Below are 19,707 nucleotides of genomic sequence, written 5' to 3' on the forward strand. Positions count from 1 at the left end.
GGGTGACTTCATGTCTGGTAATGTTTGCTGCTCTTATTTTTTTTATACATCCCTATGGAAAATTATGGTGGATCCGAGGACACAATATGGCTTGGCCTCAAGTTATGAAAATACACATCACTTCTCAGTCCAGAGTTTGTATTTTGGTAGGAAACTTCCTCCTACATATTAACGCATCTAGCTCAGAGGGCGGATCCAGGGGGGGGGGGGGGCACGGAGCCATGCCCGCCCCCCTTGGGCCCCGAAGGGGCCCATTGGCTCCGAGGGAGCTCACAGCCGGCTGGACGCGTGCAGTCTTTAGCATAAAACGCAACAAAACTGAATATCTCAGGACTTTCAGGTGACCAAAAACAGTCGTAAACGAAAGTAAAGGGCCTATGAGAAGTAAAAAGTTATCCTATGATTGGAAAAGTTGTGAACTGAGAATTCTAAGCCTCATTACACCAGGGAACTAGAATTGCTTTTGAACTAGGGCGGGAGTGAAAGATTTCATCGCAAAAAGACCGCGCAGGAGGGAAAAAGTCAATTCACAAAAGATGGAACTTATGAGCTTGTGGCTGATGCTTCAGCAAACAAAGACATCTTTTTCAAGTTGGCGTGGACGTAATCTCATAAGCCTGACAAAACGTTTTGGTTTTTAACATCTTAAGCCGTTACAGTAAAACAGAATGCATTAAAGCATACTAATTTCATTACAGTGTAATGAGCATAAACAGTCATTATCACTAATGATTCGTTGCTGTGCTTTACACTTCCCTTCCACAGCACTCTAACACAAAACAAGATAAAGGAATTCAATAACAAAATAACAAAAAAATTCAGCAAGCATAAAACACTCAAACAAAAAACTTTGGACTCCTACACATCAGTGCATCACCAAGTCAAACATAATAGACATACCTCTGACCTTCGTTAGGATGGGGTCAGGGAAAACAGAAATTTGCTACTGTTTCTTACAAAATACCAATGTTTGTTCCATGAAAGTAGCCTAACTATGCCTAACGTAAAGAGGCCTTACTTCATCGCATCCTGTCTAACCTGTTTTTATCACAGCAGCAGTTGCGAGTTACTGATTCTTGCACAATTCCTATTGCCACTCGCCATGTACTTAACCACATTAACCTAACTTAGAGTAGATGTTGTCCATCATCCCAACTCACCTATCTGTTGACAGCAGCACTTGTGATAAAAAACATGATATAACTAATTTTTGGCTGGTTTCAACTTGCACTTTTTACAGTTCATTTGTGTATGCTTGTTGACATCAGACAAAGTTGACAACACACAAATCAAAATACTTGAAATCACTTTGAACAACTTATTTGGATTGCCATGGTTAACTTATGTCAAGGGCAATAATGGATATGCTCCACAAAACAATCTCCCTTCTCCAAAAGTAACATAACCTTTAGATGACCATGCCAGTTTTGCTGCTTGCCTTTTCAACTGCAGCAAAGGCATCTATGTAGGCTTGGTTATTCATCTTTAATGACAAAGTTTGAGACGCTGGCTGTACGTTTTAAGTGGGATGGTCTGACTATTTGTTACATACTAATATTTAACCCACATTATAATTACTATGCAGCTTGGAGTATCCCTGTGTCGAAGATATATACAGCACAGATATATGCATATAAGATATGAAGATATATGCATATATACAGCACAGTCATTTGCCAGCCAGCCTACCATGACAACTATATAAAACATCTGGTTAAAGCAGCCATGAGGGACCACTTCAAGAAATTTGGGGCAAATAATGAAGAATATGGAACAAAATTTGCCACTGCATGCCTTGTGGCATCATAATTTGTCTCATGACAAAACTCGATTGATTGAAACAGAAAATGGCCAACTCTGGTTAACAATCATGTGTTAAAATCAGGTAAAATAAGCAATTACTTGGTTCACAGGAGGCTTCCTCTTCCCCTGTTCCCCACAGTCCTTCCGGCTCCCCAAGACAAAAAGTCAATGCGTTTTGCATGGTCTTCTGGCAGACAGTCATCCCACTCCCCCCCCCCCCCCTCCCCCCAAATATAAATACAGTGATGCCCACAAGCCTACGGGATTAAAATGCGAAACAAGTAAGGGGTGTGCATGATAAACATATCCAGAGGGCAGAATTTCGTCCTCAAATACTCCTGTATTAGCTGCGTCAGGTCTGTCCCAAAGCTCCGTATGGCAGCATTAAGGTGGCCTTGTCAGGTAGCCTGGTGAATCAGACTCTCGAAAGGCTTAGATTTATCATTATTGAGCACCGCCATGCACCAAGAAAACGTTAAACGAGGGTTTAATAGGCCAAATATGGCGGTAAAAATAAACTCCGTGCTTCAAATTGTCTCCTTCATTCCCTGTGAATTGTTCACTCTTGGGTGCATATCAAACATGTTTGGGCGACTGTCGAATTAATGCAATTTATGTATGAAATACGTACAAATTTGCGGTCGGAGAATCTTGCAGAGAAATTGGTCAACATTTTAAGCAACAGATGGTACCTATAAAGGCAATCCAAAAGAAAGGAAGAATAAAATGGTGTCACACTCGCATGATACCAAGAAAAATGAAAGTAGTTAAATAAAGAAAAGACTGATACTTTTCTGGCAAAAGTTTTTATGCAGCTGATTTGACTTAAAATCGGTTCAAATAAGTGCTCAAATGGTGATATTGATCTTGTAAATTAAACTGGAAGATATTTTTTGAATCCTCCACTCCTGAATTTCGGGAGCGATGCAATTTAGTGGTCAAGTTTCCTCGGGGAAAAAGAAATAGGTGGAGTAAAATTCTCTGCCAGGCCTTGCTTGCCTTGCTGCTTTCGTGGTGTGGTGGTGAGACGAAAAGTTTGGGGATGCGTGAAAACCTTGCATCTGGCACACAGCTGCCGATTGTAATGCATTTTGTAAACAAACCAAACTTAATGCGTGCAAGCGGCTGGAGCCGCTGGGATTCTTGGGCTTGGAGGTACCTGGCGCCCTTGCTCTGTGCATACATAGACATGATTCAGATGTAGGTAAGGCAGGACATAGCCATAGGTGTCCAGGTTCTGTGGAGCCTCGTTTATGCTTGGTGGTTTCAAGTGAGCTCGGTTTTGGATGACATCTGAAAAGCTCAGAAACGGAAATAGGGGTTTGGCACGTGCGATTATACAATGTCCGGCGGGAGTGAAAAATTCACATAAAATATGGGGAAAAGGAGTGAAAAATTCCTCCTCATAGGGTGTTGCTTTACACCCACGGTCGGCAACTCTAGGACACTGCATTACACTGTCTTGGGCCCCATGCTGTTTCCGGGGGACATATGTACCCACTTGCAGGATCATTGCGATCGCTACGGAGTATTCCACGTGGCCCTTCATTTCTTTGCATTTGCTCGGAGGGTCTTGCGCCGTTGTTGGGGCCCTTCCTGGTAGAGGGTCGGGGCACTCTTATCATTCACGGCCCCTTCCACAGATTCTTTCCATTTACCAGAAACGCTCTGTGGGCTACAGCCGGGGTCCCATATCATAACCTGCCGGCTATTATCGGTTGCTCAGTGGCCCTTTACGTGGATCTCAGTTAGCCTACCGACACACTTGCGACATGCTCATAGGCCCTCTTCATTGGTCTACTAGGGCGCTTCCAATTCTCTGTCATTTGCTTAGGGCCCTACACTCTTGTGGGGGCCCATCTGATGGCCTACTTGGGCACACTCAGTCACTTGGGGACCCTCCACATTGGATCCTGGATACTTTTTTCTAAGTGGGGGCCCTACGCTCTTGTGTGTGTGTGGGGGGGGGGGGGGCTATCTGATAACCTGCTCAGACGCATTCGATTGCTCGGGGGCCCTCTACATTGGGCCTTGGGCACGTGCCGTTTGAATGGGGCCCTACGCACTAGTCGGGGTCCTTCTGTTCGCCTCCTCGGCCACGCTGGATTGCTCGGGGGGGGGGGGGGGGGGGCTGCACACTAGTCCTTGGTGTTTGAATTAAAGCCCTTCTGCTCCTATCGGGGTCATCTGATAACCTGTTCGGGTATACTCCATCTTTCGGGGACCCTCCGCACCGGGTTTTGGATACTTCTTATTTGAATGGAGGGCCTCACGCTTCTGTCGGGCCCCTTCTGATAAGATGCTCGGGCCTGTTCAATCGTGGGGACCTCTACATCTGGTTTGGGTGCTTCCTTCTTTCGCGGAGGACTCTTCACTCCTATCGAGGCTCGTGTTGTTTATCTGCCCGTGCCCTCTTGATCGCACAGAAGTATAAATTCACGGTCTTGGAAAATTCCCTTTGCTCGGAGGGTACTGTGCTCTGGCCGGGGCCCTATATGTCGGCCTGCCGGGGCACTACGGGTCGTTTAGAGGCCCACCACCTTGGTCTTGGGCTGTTTTTTTGTTTGCTCTGAGGACCCTGTGTTTGTTGACGGGAGTCACTGTGATGGCCTCCTGCGGCACCATGATCGCTCAGGTTCCGTCCCTATTGGCCTTGGTGCCTTCGCCTTAGAGCAGCAGTCGGGTATGCGCCCATGAAATTTCAAGCGCAATTGCCGAACGTAATTTTACATGCGCCGACTTCGTATGTGTTATTTTCATTGGGTATTGAGTGTATGACACTCATTTTTCTAGTGCATCACGTCATTAACATATTTTGAACGCTAGGATATGTTATGCTACTTTATAACAAAAGAAAAATTTTGCATTAGTCATCAGCCATTAGCTGATTACATCGCCCAGCCGGGTAGCCGTAAAAACATGACCTAGGAATCAAGTCCAAGCTTGGTCTTGACGGTTGTTAGCAGTTAACTTAGGTTTATTCTTTCTGTTGTTCTGAAACCCTTAGCCTCAGTATTACAGCATTCAACTTGATCTGTAGAAAATGAGTGAATTCTCTGTGTATGCATACGTAGTATGCCTAGCTTTACAGGGCTGTGCACAGTAAGATGGGTTTCTGTATTTATTGAATAAATGAACATGTATATATATATATATATATATATATATATATATATATATATATATATATATATATATGTGTGTGTGTGTGTGTGTGTGTGTGTGTGTGTGTGTGTGTGTGTGTGTGTGTGTGTGTGTGTGTGTGGTGTGTGTGTGTGTGTGTGTGTGTGTGTGTGTGTGTGTGTGTGTGTGTGTGTGTGTGTGTGTGTGTGTGTGTGTGTGTGTGTGTGTGTGTGTGTGTGTGTGTGTGTGTGTGTGTGTGTGTATGTGTGTGTGTGTGTGTGCTACATACGGCTTGTCTTAAAATGTAATAGCCGAAATGCAATGATATTTGTTGTACGGACCCAAACTCCAGCGGTCCCACAACGTTGCATGACCCCCTCCCCCCCCTTCACGAAATCCCGGATCCGCCCCTGATCTAGGTCGTCCCTCTTCACGGACGATATGGACAGGAAGCCCCATTTTTAGTGACTGGAAAAAGAACTAGCCGAAAAGAGCAAAAACAAATTTTGAAAGAGAATGTGAACTTGGCCTGGCTGTGGGTTTGGTGAGGCCAGTGTACATGAGTAAAATCATCCACCAAATCCATGTCTACCAAATATTCACCTAGTTATAGGACATCGCTAACCAGTGCACTGAAACTCCTCGCGCATCTGCCGTGGAAGCTGCTGAAGGCGCCGAAGGAAACCGGCGACACACCGCTTTCACTGGGGCGTGGTCTGCCACAGATGGCGTCCTCATCCTCATGTCAGCGCAGAAGGGTCGCTTGTGCGCAAACATCAACCAGAGGAGCTGGGTGAGCGTGGTCGTCCAGGGAGCCAGGATTACCGAGTGCAACATGAACCGTTGAATTCGGTCCTGAAACTGTGAAGTTCGGCGACTGGAAATACAGTAAATCTTTCAAGAAAAGGTAAATTTCATCTAAGACTAAGATGAAGTCAGGAGTTATGGCCCGATTAGAGATTTGCCGGTGTTCGACTGAGAATTGAAAACTAATTTTTCTGAGGGTTGGGCAACATTTTTCATTTGGCCTTGTCCAGTTCATGACTGGGTATCAGTTCTTGCAGTCAATTTATTTCGCGTTCATTTACTGCCAAAACGGGCCTGGTCGTTGGCCAAAAAGGCGGGCTGGTGGTGTCGTCACCACGTGGATGAGTATAGTGAAGGAGTTTGAGGCCCCGTTCCACCTGGAGATGGGCCGCACCACAGATCGGCAGCCTGGGGTGTTCGAGGTCCCCTTCCACCAGGGCCCCGCTCTTCATGGGAAAATGCTGCCAGATGCTCCGCCCCTTTAGGTAACAACCTATGACGTTCCACAGCTACGTCATCTACGTGATGGGAAACGCTTCAAATCACTCCCAAATCTGGAGGCTGGTAAAATCAGCTGTTTCCCAACAAACACATTTTAAACGCAGCGGAGATGATATCGACGAGTCAGGATAGTCAAATGCAAATACTTGAGGTGCATCTCTCACAATAGCCGCCTATGCCATAACGACTTGAAGATCATCGCCCTCCACTCAGATAGATGTTCCTACATTAATTCAAGCGTTGCGCGAGAGTAACCACATACAATCGACCCTGCCTCAGACACGAGGCTCATTCGGCACTGGTAACTTATCTCCTCATGCCAGCTAAGATCATCGTGCGTGTATGTTGAGGTTGCCCATTAATTTTGTTACACATGGAAGAGTTTTGCCACGTGTGGCTGCAAGCAGGGATCCAGCTAAGGGGAAGGGACACCCCACGTCCCCCTCGGGCCCGGACGTCTTGTTTCACCATAAATGACTCCCGACGGAGTGAAGAATAGGCTTCATGCGTTGTCAACGAGGTCAGGGCCGGTGAGATCAATGACGTTCGGAAACACGTGCGAAGCTAAGTGCTTCTTCGATTTGACAAGACAAGCCTTGCTCGGAGCACGTGTGCAGGGAGAAATCGCATGCTGTGACACGTCGCATGAAGGCGAGTTCTACATATAGACATACTGGCGAACAATATCCACGGAAACATGTGACGTCAGGTTATGCAGCATATTTACATTCCAAAGCATTCAATGCATACATAAACTTTTCCACAATCATATTGTCCAGACAAACTATTTATGTTGCAGGGCCCAGAAAGTGTAAACAAAACAGAACATTATGCACACGACGTGGTTCCAAGATATGATGACGAAGATTTCAAATCGCAGTTTTGTATCTCGTGCAGAGTTTTTTTTCCTCAAAATCTCCAGGCAAAACTGGCCCCTCATCATGACAATCATGGCCAGCGCAGAGGTATACAGAAGCGTTCGTTGGAGAATGTGATATCTTGGTGTGATATCTTGCTACAATATCTTGTCAAGCCAGTGCCTCAACACTCTGTTGCGACAGGTTTGAAACTTCAAAATCTGGGTCACACTAGTACCTGACAACATTTTGATAATATGTTACTGCGGCGCGCGATGACGCCATCGCGTGACCAATAGGAGCGCGACTACATGAAACCATCGCAGGCTTTGCAGCGTGCGCCGGCTCCCCGGGTGTGGTTAGGGCCCTCAACGGGTCCTTTATCTTCATGGATGCACCCAGCAAGGAGGTAGGAGCTGCTCATAATACGCGTAAGCATCACCAAGCAGTACATCTGCTGGCTGCTTGTGATCACCGCGGCGCACTCACTGATCTACTTGCAGGGCTCCGGGATCCGCCCACGATTCTCGTGTTTTTCCCATCAAACACACACCTCATGGAGGACAGAAGCTTCCCCTTTCCCCGGAGATCATCACCCCTTACCGAGACAACGATCACCTCAGCCCCACGCAGCGCCACTTCATCACGGCCATACAAAAAAAAACGCGCGTCAAAATCGAACGTGATTTCAGCATGCTGAAGAATACACTGCAGCAGCTAAAACATTTAGAAATAAAAAAAACATGGGCAGCGTGGCTGAGGTCATCATTGCATCGATCATTGCACCAATCATCAATCATTGCATTATGCATCATGAGTATCGTGCAGGGGCTGACGTAGTGCCTGCAGAGCTCCATGAGGCAGGTCCCGTCGGTCCGATCCATGAGCGTGGAACAGACCGACGCGGTGCGTTGTTGCTTTCCAGCATACGGAACCTGCAAGTGCAGTGCATGGGCATCGCAGAGCATCAGCACATGGCTGGCCACCTTGTGACACAAGCATGCATGATGATGCACGCAGCTTGCTCCAGTCAAATGTTGTAACGTGAAGGTTGAAAAAAGATAAAGAAACATAGGAAAGAACAGCTAATTCATTAGAAAATAAACACAAACATACTTTGGGAAACAGACAGTAGAGGAGCAGCAGGGGATGTCTTTGGCATGAACATAGATTGAAAAGTTTGCAGACTCCACATCTCCACATCTAGAAAGGCAACAATTTGTGTAAACTCAGCTCTGGTATTTCTTTAAGCAGTATATAGTATGGCAATTCCATTGTTTGATTGTCTAGTGCATGTCAGATCTCATCCACAGATGTTAATGTTCGGCACATAACATTTTAAGAATTAAGTGTCCACTGCTTTTCATAACTGACCATTTACATTACATCACGAGGGCAAAATTTCATTAAATCAATACTTAAATACAACATGATGACATCCATGACATACATGCATTTTTTTAAAACTCACCCACCTTGTCCAAACACAGCAGACAAAGCCATGGCCATAGTGAAGGCTTCTTTGGCAAAGCGTGCATATATAATGGCCACATCAAGTGGATTCAATGCAATTCAGATAGGGATAGGCCATAGCTTGTTGCGTACAGAACAGATTGCTCAAACTTATGCATATGACCTTCATCGTCAATCTAAATCTTCAACTACGATAATTTTATTCTCCTGCCTTGTGCTTCCACATGTTTCAATACCACTAGCCATTAATCAATAAAGTTAACCTTACTTCCCCGTTACCTATCAATGAAGTACGCTGAAATACATACCAGTGTTCAATCTGTTAACATCAATTTTAGGTAATGTCACCATGACAGGCTGTTCAACATTGGGGTTCCAAAACTCCACCATCTCTACGCTATTCATAATTCATCGACCATACAGCCTGTCAGTGAAGGAGTGACATAGAACATAAGTGCAGCCATATCCCGAACATAATTTTCATACAGCATAGCAATCATGATTATAGGTCACACCGCTGCAAGTTTGTACAGTGTGGCTATCATTAACAATTCGCTAACTTATACCAACCCACGCCAGTACAGTCAGGCTATTCAAAACAATCAATCAGGCTTATGAAACAAACCAGCTTATATTACAGGCATACTTGCACTGATTTAATGCAGTAGAGCCCGGGCAAAGAAGTTACTTAACAACGCATATAAGCGTCGATTTGCGATTCAATCACTGAGTAGGCAATGAGGGTCGACACATCAGTGTGCCTACTGCGCCTTAGCCAGGTATGCCGTGACCTGCAATCCCTGATGACATATCATTAATGGAAAGCAAATTAGTATAACTAACGCGTTCTTCAACCAACAGAAAAAAGCTACTTTATGGCAAAAGTGTAACTTATAAATGGCAGATCTAGCGTGTTCGAAGAAACCCACCACATTCATCCTGCCCCAGGGCCGTGCCGCAACCACAAATGCGTCATGGGCGTTGCTATCCGTTACTATGTAAATGGCCACGAGCTATCGCACACTTTGCCTCTCGGCCAAGTGGGGAATGGGCTTGGGCTGTGACGCCATGGGTGAGTCGGTAGCCACGTCATGCATGGACTCGGCTTACTCGAAGTAAGGAATGGGGCTCCATTTGGGCATGAAGAACGAGCTCTGGTGATGGGCCACTCCACGGACCGGCAGCCGAGAGAGTTTGAGGTCCCCTCCCACCTGGTAATGGGTAGCACCGCGGGCCAGCAGCCGAGGGAGTTTGAGGTCCCCTCCCACCTGGTAATGGGCAGCGCCGCGGGCCAGCAGCCGAGGGAGTTTGAGGTCCGCTCCCACCTGGTAATGGGCATCACCGCGGGCCAGCAGCCGAGGGAGTTTGAGGTCCGCTCCCACCTGGTAATGGGCAGCACCGCGGGCCAGCAGCCGAGGGAGTTTGAGGTCCCCTTCCACCTAGTGATGGGCCGCACCGCGGACCGGCAGCCGAAGGAGTTTGAGGCCCCTTGCACCTGGCGATGGGCCGCAGATCGGCAGCCGGTCATGGTGGACCGTCCGCTGGCCGACCCGCTAAGGAAGCAGATCGACCTGGACCGACGGTACGTCCGCAAACGCTCACCACTCGTCCCCGTGTGCGGATCAAGTGGTGTACACTGGCCAGGACGGCGGCGGCAGCGGTGCAGCACGGCGCCGAGCCGAGCAAATCCGCCAGCACGTAAGGGCCAGCAAGTCACTGTACAGTCCCGGGTGTTCAGTTGAGATGTATCTCTGTTATGCTACATCAACGTACGTGATGTGTTCCATGTTAAGTCCGCTACGCTGTCCTGATTTTTTAAGAGCTTCCTGGATGGTGGTGCGGAGAGATATCGTAGGACGTAGATGAATGTTGGTTGATGGCCTGCGTGCTGCATCAGAATTGGCTGCTCTGAGAAGACACGGATACGTCACATGCGTCTCGGCCTGGAACTCTGTTCGGTACGCCAAGACGCGTCCTAACTTAAAGCCAGTGCATGCTATGCTCGGTTTGAGATTGTCGGCATTTTTTGTTTTACTTTCCGTCCTTCCTTGGAAATTTCCCATCGCCTTCATACGTATGCTGTGCTGGGCTGCTCAAGACAGGAGGCCAGAAGGCACGTGGCTTCTTATACATGCCCGCATTCGCCTTGTTCGGTTGGTATCTGCCTGCGGGACCGGCCTTGCCCGTTCCGTACCTGTTCACTTCGATGCCGTGCTCGTTCCGTACCTGTTCACTTCGATGCCGTGCTTGTTCCGTACCTGTTCACTTCGATGCCGTGCTTGTTCCGTACCTGTTCACTTCGATGCCGTGCTCGTTCCGTATCTGTTCACTCACATGCCGTGCTTGCTCCGTACCTGTTCACTTCGATGCCGTGCTCGTTCCGTACCTTTTCACTTAGATGCTGTGCTCGTTCCGTACCTGTTCACGTAAATGCCGCGCTCGTGATGTAGCCACTATCCACATACCGCAGTGATCGGTCTCTGCCTGTATACACAGCCGCCGTGGGGTATTCCACCGTAAGACAGCAAAACATTCCGAAGCATAAAACCCTGTTATTTTTCACTCACCTAAGATTCGCTTTATAGGGTTGTCGACAGCCGCAAGCCAGCTGTGATAGCGAAAAAAAATCGACAAAAGGCTTCCGAAAACAAAACTTCGGGTAATTAGCTTAGGTCTCAATGAGAGCATTTTTAGCGCTTCAGAAAATTGACTGTAGGTGACGCTGGCGACACCTACTGGCATATCTCCGAATTCAAGGACGATAGATATCGAGATGTAGTCTATGACAGGCAGTGAGATTGGGCACCATAGTTGTTAACTTAGGTAAATCAGGACTGCTAAGTGTTAGGTTCACGTCAAATTGGTGTGTCTACTGGTTAGAAACGCTTCATAAATATTTTTGTCCTTGACAGAGCAACCCTTTCGCATTCTGTGGCGACCCACACAGAACCATATGTTAACAATAGCATAAAATGCAGTTTTGTCACTTCCTACAAGGGAAAAAACCCAGGTGTCCTAAATTCAAGGACATCTGTGAGCTATGTTTCATACATACATCATTCATTGTACATTGCATGTATTGTTTTTGGTGGAACAGCGGGAAAAGGCCACGCCAAAGCCTTATCAGTGGAGACATAACGAAAACTGAAAAGTGTAGTGAAGCCGAAAGGTAAGAAACTTCCAAAGATTTGTTCTTGGAGGAAATCTACCACGCGGGAGAGGCAAGAGCTCCAAGACCACAAGCTCTGACTGGCTTCTTGTGGGCCATGGTCCACAATAGAATATTTATAGTAAATATCTCGTGGATATAATGTGCTTCGAAAGTTATGATTTAGCTGTTCAACACCAAAATGTCGCGAACAAAACGAAAGGCATCCCAAAAAAACACGACAGTACATATACAGGCACTAAATCTCGTCCCCAACAGCATGTGCATGCCACACCGATCCCCTAGAACTCTCCACCACGTTAACACCACAGTTCAATACCACCTAAGTGTAAATTTACCAGTAACCCTCCTTAGCTGATTTCCAAGTTCATTACCAACACGACTTCCAATGGCCTCACCGGTGACCATGATCTTTGACCACCTTGATCTCCTTGCTTTCGCGATCTTTCGGCAGTTGATGCACTCTGTTGCGGTCCGGTCCATCGAGCGAGTCCGTCTGTGGTTGCTCAGTGTCTCCTTGGCGTTCACTACGTTGGCGAACTTTTATGATGTAACTTTTTATTACAAAGCGCGAGCATACCATCGGCAATGAAAACCTGGTTTGCTACTGTGAGCCACAGACTTCTACGGCAAAAAAGGGCAAAAGTTCACGGCGCGCTTAATTGTCACGCCAATCCCATCACATGTACCTGTTCAGTGTGAAACTGCGAAGACGTTGCACTCACGTGTCACGCCGGAGAGATCATCACTGTGACTACTACACACAATCACAAAGTTACGCTTGTTTTTGTACTGAGATCCGCCCCCGCTGCTGAAGCAGTCGGTTTTGTCCAGCTCTGGCACCTGTTTCCTGAATACCGGCATCGCGCGTCGCAGGAACGCATGCACCATAACGGCCCTGCGCTTGGTGCAGTCTGATAGTGGTGAGGATTCCGACATTTCTGCCGTGAGAGCGGCTACTTCGAATCAAACTTCTGAGCTTTTCAGCAGAATTTCGAGAACACTGGTAATACCAATCGAGTCGGACCCGTGTGATCTGAACACGTGTAAAAAGTGGAAAAGGCGGGACAGTGCCCGCAATAGCGATGATCTGCTGCATTTGCTCTTGATTTTAACGTTTCCGGTCAGCAGCTTCCAGTCTCCAGCATGTCTGGACCAGAGGTACCATCTTCTGCAAGTTCCTGCCCAACGCGTGATTCAAAGTCTAACGATGGACTAGCTGTCCACCCAAAATGTCCGAGAAATCAGGTTTTCCTAGAATTGCACATTTTTACATCCAATCACTACGTACAACCAAAAATCCCAGTCACTGCTCACGTCGCTGAATTCCCTCACTCGAATCGAATGAAAAGAAAATGATAGTGGGTAGGTTATGTACATCTGCAACACATAAATTGAGGTACATATCAATTTGCCACATGACAGAATGATATTGGCTGGTTAAAATATTCCGAAGGTGGCCCCTGTCCGTTTGAAATCCGAATTGGACAAAAACGCTTGAGTTCCAAACCTTTGGAATCAAGTCGGTTCTTTTAGCCTGGGCAATAAACGGGACTTAACCATCGCGCACCACCATGCAGCGATCCTCGCAGCCGGCTGGCCCGCTCGTGGCGGCCCCGGCCGCCTCACCAGCAGGAGAAACAATCAGCCAAATGATGCCGCCAGCCGGGGCCGAGAGTATCTGCGGCCGCACCATATGCCCCCCCCCCCTTGGTGGGGGCTGATTTGGAAGCGCTCGATCGACCGTCGGCGATAATTGACGTTCATCCGTCTCACTCGGCCGACGCTTGGAGCGGCGGCGACACGGCCGCGGCGATTGCGGCCGGAGGGCGATTAGCCACCGCGCCATCCGTCTCCGCCGGTGACGGCTGTCAACCGGGCCCGGCGACCCGCCCGGCGACCGACGGGCCCGGCGCTGGCGGAGGCTGGCTCGGCCCGGCCGACGGGCCCGGCGCTGGCGGAGACTGGCCCGCCCGGCGGCTGTGCCCGGTGGCGAGTCGGACAGGGTCTGAAAGACGGGAAGAGATGGAAAGCGCGGGTCAGACGTCGTCGCATGTCTTCCGCCCAGGCAGGAAGCGCATGCGTCGTGAGGGATAAAACACCGTGCATCTGGTTTCCCAGACGTGCAGCCCAGCACATCTGGACGTATTCAAGGAAATCATGGTGGTGAAACAGCTGGATAAGGGACATTGACCAATCCGCTTTTGACGCGGCTGGACTAAACTGGTGGATCGCGGCAACCCGCACCAGACTCGCCAGCTCCGTTCCGACCGCTCCACAGCTTCGGAAATCAGTCGGCCTCGCCCGGCTCCGTATGACTCCCGCCCCGCCCGGACTCCCGTCCCGGCCTGTGTGACCGCCGGCGCGGCATTTCCATGTGAAAGCGCGCGCCGGCGGCAGCGCGCGCGCTAATCTGGTGGGCGTGGCCGGACCGACCTGGCCGGGACGCGGCTACAATGGGCGGCGCCACCTGGCCGCCGCGCGCCCGCTGCCATTATGCACGCCCGTTAGCGCGGGCGCCGCGCCTTTCAGCGTGGTTCGCGCGGACGCCGGTGAGGCCGGGGATGGGCTGCGAGATTTCGGCGGCGGTGGGAGGTCGCTGGCGACTCCCCGAGCTGTGGCCGGCTTGGGGTAAGGGTTCTGGCTTCTGGGCCGCGGTGGTATTGCTTAGCTCGGGACAGGTCTGTTCACAAGTGCACCTTGATCACGTGGAGGCAGCTAGCATGGCTAGAATACGGCATTCTCATGCGGACCATGTTTGCCCGGGCTTCTGACCATCTAACGTCGTCTCGACTGTTTTCTGGGCATGTTGTGTTAACCTTCACTCCACCACTTCGGGACAGCGTAGCCTTTGAGACCGACTCCTCAGCACTTCGTTCATACCTGACTCGTGCATCTCTGGTCGTCTCCATGGGGCGACGATGCGAGTACAATGGGGGAACACGCATATGGTGCGTTCAGCCATGTGAGCCACGTGGAACATTTTTGCGGCACCCAAAAAATCAACTATGTGACCGACGAAAACGCGCGAAGCCATCTGGATCCAGAGATCACGCGCCGCACATCCATCACACGTCTCAGCGATGCGTACGCCTCCTACGGACGTCACTACCGCTGGAGGCGGTATGGTCAGGGCAGTGAGTTGTGGGCAGGCTCGACCACTTTTGTGAGTTAGCTGTTGCTTGTGAGTTATCAGCGAGCTTGGTCATGTGCATGGGTAATTTGAAAGGCTTCATAGAAGCTCACGGCGAAATCGTGGCCGTGGTTATTCCGACCATAACTCATTATGGCCGGCCCTGAAATCCAGTTATAAATTAGACCGGTCAAAAAAGCTCTCTCCTTTTATTTCTCCAGGAACAAGCAACATATTCTGTTGAAAAGCATCAGTTTTCCGTCCAGTATAAGAACGAGAGCGCCCACGTACAAATGATTGCCTTTTCAAGCCCGTCACCCCGCTATTCAAACCGTCGCAAGGAGATTTTGTAGCATGGATGCGACGTTATTGCGTCGATGCTGCCAGGATAGTTGAGATTCTGCATCCTGCTGTGGTGCTCGCCCGCTATGAGTTCCAAGAGTTCGTAGCCTAAAAACCTCGCTTCGCTGATTTGGTACACCCTTTACGACACGGGATTGCGATTGCGCAAAATGCAGTTTCGTAAGTTGTGAACTGCGTTAGCGAGGAACATTGTGCATACAGATAAGACAGTAGTAATAGCCTTATTCCTCGTAAAAACACTTATCACTCAATTCTCCTAGCTTTTCTATGAGGAATAAGGCTATTATTACTGTCTTTTCTAAAAAATCCAAGTCGGATCAAGAAAATTGGACTAGGTCAGATGCACCAGAGAACCTTGGTCTTTCACGAGATGGGTTTGACATGTCATGGTCACATTTACAGCGCGACCCAGCTCGGTCAGCGTTATCAAGAATCACTTGCTTTGTCATACCTTCATGCCGAGCTTTTAAAATCGTGGACGGTGTCTACGCTCATGAGGCTGGACCCGTATGGCCTGCCTTAAAATGACAGATCGCATCCACTGATTGACTTCTAAATGTGATAACGCCCAATACCGCACAATAACAGTGTCCCCGGTGTCATGCTGCTATCATCCCTATCATGCTATCATCCCCGGTGTCTGATGGTAATGAGTTAGCATCATATTGAGCGCGGTCCCTAACACGGATATTCGATGGCGCTATTCTGATGCAATTTAACATGAGTTGTCTAATGCCTTCGTTATAGTTCCAGCGTGCTCGTGTATATGTGTTAGTACCGGTTACATCGTTTCATTTTAGACAGTAGGGGGTCTGCGAGGTCTATTTCGTCCGGCGAGAAAGACGCCAGCTCATGACGACAGAAGGGGATTGAGGATGCATCGGAGCCCTGCATTCGTCCGCCTGCGTACCATCCGCGGCAAGAGAGGCGTCCAACGAGGATGGTGCGTAATTCGACCAGCACGGGGACAGCGGCAGACGAACTACTGAACATGCTTCATAAGACATTGCATCTAACATTTTGACAACATGATGCCTCGCCATGTTTTAAGGATGGGTTATTCGGAGTGCGCGGGAATACGACAACGCGAAAACACGCATGCTTTGTGATGGGGCAGCGCCTTGGGAGGCAAACGAGGCTTCTATGACATTTACAAGGGTAGTCGACGCATTTCTGCGCTTCAATTAAACCTTGATCCAGCCATCAACCTGTCCAACAACCCCAATATCCGCAGCGCCGTCACCCAAACAGCAATCCCATTCAGGCATGAGACTTCTCGAGCGGACCGCAGTGCACCAACCGAACTCGCCGCTCTGATTAGCGAGACAGTCATCATCGGCGTGCGAGCCGGCGGCGCCACGTGCGCGAGCCGAACCCGACCGCCGAGCGCGTCCGGCCGTCATGACGCGTCCGTGCGTCGCCGCTTTGTCGCGGCCGCGTCAATCACGCGCCCGGAAGCGGCACTCCCGGTCGGAAGTCAGTCGGATGACGCGCGCCGGTGACGCGCCGAGAGCCGCCGCCGGGGCGCGTGGCTCGCGCGGCGCGGCTTCGGGGGTCGTCGGCGACGAGCATCGATCGGCCCCCGGCCGCTCGACGTAATGGAGCGCCGCGGCCGCGTCACAATACGCCGCTAAAAGGCCGCGCGCCGCCAATGGCCCGTGGCATAAATCTTTATTCTATTATGCTCTTTGACATTATGATGTCGTGAATGCGTCGGCGGAGCGGCGGCGCAGTCGGCGCGGGTCGCCCCCGGCAGCGGCCGGTCCGGCGGGCGGCGGTTTGCCGCCCCATTATGCCTGGTCCGTTGGGTGCCGGGCGCGGGAGTCGGGTGTCCCTGTGCAGGCGTCGGACCAGCTGTTTGATAGGCGGGGGTCGGGAGCTGCAGTCGGAGTCTGGCAGCGCCGGGCTCGCAACCAGGTCAAGAAGTAGTCGTTTGATGAATGAGCGAGCGCAAGAACCTGGTGAGTCTCACCAATGCAAACCTCATCCAATCTCATCGCACTGAATCAAGCAAGTCACGAGTCTCATTGCGCGAATGCTACGCTACCAGACATGACAGCCCATTGGTGTTGCTGAGCTTTCGCACGACCACCAGGCAGGGCGGTTTCTGCGGACGTGTTCCTGTTCTTTCCTACAGCTCGGTGCACTAGGACAGGATTTGTTCTTTCTGTGACCACTGCTGTGACCTTTCACATAAGAATCGTTTTCTTGATTATAGTTTATTCTCGTCCGCACTGCTGTGATCACTGCTATGGCCTCCGTCATAATTAAAGTCACCCGCAGCCAGCAAACAGCTGCGATTCTGGCTTGAGCGGTTTCGTGCAATGTGGTTCTGCTTGGCGCCCGACAGCTGTACGGTCCGCGGTACGACGTTGAGCACTACAGCCACTCCGTCGGTGTGGACAAACGGCGGACAAGACGAAGCAGCGCTTACTAAGATCAGCATGAGTTATGCGCTGGGTCCCAGCGACAAGGCAATGCCACTCTGCGGGTGTTGACAAATCCTTCTGGAAAATACCATCCAGGTAATAAACGCAATGACAATGCTGGCCTTAGTCGTCTTGCAGTTATACTTCACCCCGATTTTATAGCTAGTAATTGGCTAGCTTGACTTAATGACCGCCTGATGAAGGACCGGGAGTTGCACTCTTGAAGATATCTCCGCACAAATGTGGTTGGGCAAGTTCTCCGACTGCAATAACTCATCCGCCCGGCCGAAAATAACTGGGCTGTAACCAGCAAACGAACTAGACCCACAGACCGCCTCTCTAAACGGTAGTTAAAGGTCGAGAATGTTTAACATTTGCATCTAAGTGGGCGTGAAAGAGGCTTCAGGATCATTAGCTGAACGGCGATGGTAATTTGTACGTCATTACCGGATTGGACACGGCGCATCAGCACAGCTGAAACACAAACAGAAACAAAGGCTGGCGGTCGTGACGCGCTGGTGCAGCCCGAAAGAATTAATGTGATGGGCATCCTCGCTGACTTCCGAAGACTGGGACATCCTCGCTGACTCCCGAAGACTGGGACATCCTCGTTGACTTCCGAAGACTGGGACATCCTCGCTGACTTCCGAAGACTGGTGCATCCTCGCCGACTTCCGAAGACTGGGACATCCTCGCTGACTTCCGAAGACTGGTGCATCCTCGCTGACTTCTGAGGACTGGGACATCCTCGCTGACTTCCGAAGACGATCAACTATCGCGTTCTTAAGTATGGCTGACAGGCATACATGAGTGTTGAACATGACATGACTGAGGGAGTGTAGCATTGAGAACACAGACGCGAATCGACGCATCTGCTTGTCGGTTTACAACAAGTTTGTCTTCGTGTGAGGGTTCGGTCCATCAGCGAACATTCGAGACTGGACGACATGGCCTAATGGGGGCACGCCTATATATATATATATATATATCACCTATATCACCATTGTATTCGTCATTTTGGTCCGGTCGTTGTCATTTGGATCGCCACGAGCGCAGCATCTGTGATGATGCTGGCTGTGTGTGCCGAAATTGCCTCGATCTGCTGGGTATGGCAGTGTACAAATGAAACTGTCTAGTCCATGGCGTAAATGTGCCATTTCCGAATAGATGGACCACTGGACTCCGCGCAGCACTTACCACAGGCAGAAACTAAGTTGTGCAGAAGGCTGCAAAAGCGACCAATGTGCGTGATCGTGCATCATGTATTGTAGCACGCCATTGGTGATGGTTTCTGGGCCGTCATTCAGCCGGCCCGGTCATCAAATCGGCGCCGCCGGCTGTGTTCATGCCTCCGGGCCATTGTCCACGTGACCTGGCCGAGGTCGCGTGTGCGGGCCAGAGCGGCCCGAGACCTCGGTCAGGGACGACCGGGTACGGCCGGGGTTTAAAGGGTCTTCGGCATGACCCTGCCCAGTCCCTGAACAACTTTGTCATTAGATTTCGGAAACATGCTGTCAATGCGTTTCCCAGCCAGCCAGCTGATGGTCAGGATGAGTTGCTGCTCAACCAGTTCCTTTCGGCCCTGCCGGATGAGTACTATCCGGCTGTGATCGCCGACGGCATTTCCTCTTCGATGCTGCCGTGGCTGCACCTGCTTGCTTGGCACGAGCAGTAACATGAGCATCATAAACCAGTGTCTGTGTTTGAAGCTCTTCCAAATAATCTGCCGCTGCGCAAAATCACAGTGCGCGCTAAAGCCCCCCCCCCCCCCTTCCCTCTCCCCCAGGATAACCTGCTCTTATTGAGCCGAGCTGATGTGCGCCTTGATTTCGCTAGGATTCCAGTAATGGTGCCCGTGTTCGTGTCAGTTGGCGTACCGTCTTTCCTGGGGCTTGATCTTCCCCAAACGCACCCCTGTGTGATGGCAATCGACGGAGCTGCCTTGTCCTAACACCAGCAGCTGCTGTGCACTCCATCTTAGCCGAAGCCGTCTCTTACATTAATTTGTTCCTATAAACGTGAATTTACGATTCGAATCGTTCGTGAAAG

The sequence above is a fragment of the Pollicipes pollicipes genome, unplaced genomic scaffold (assembly GCF_011947565.3).
Source record: "Pollicipes pollicipes isolate AB1234 unplaced genomic scaffold, Ppol_2.1 Scaffold_7261;HRSCAF=8764_pilon_pilon_pilon, whole genome shotgun sequence".
Classification (NCBI taxonomy): Eukaryota; Metazoa; Arthropoda; class Thecostraca; order Pollicipedomorpha; family Pollicipedidae; genus Pollicipes; species Pollicipes pollicipes.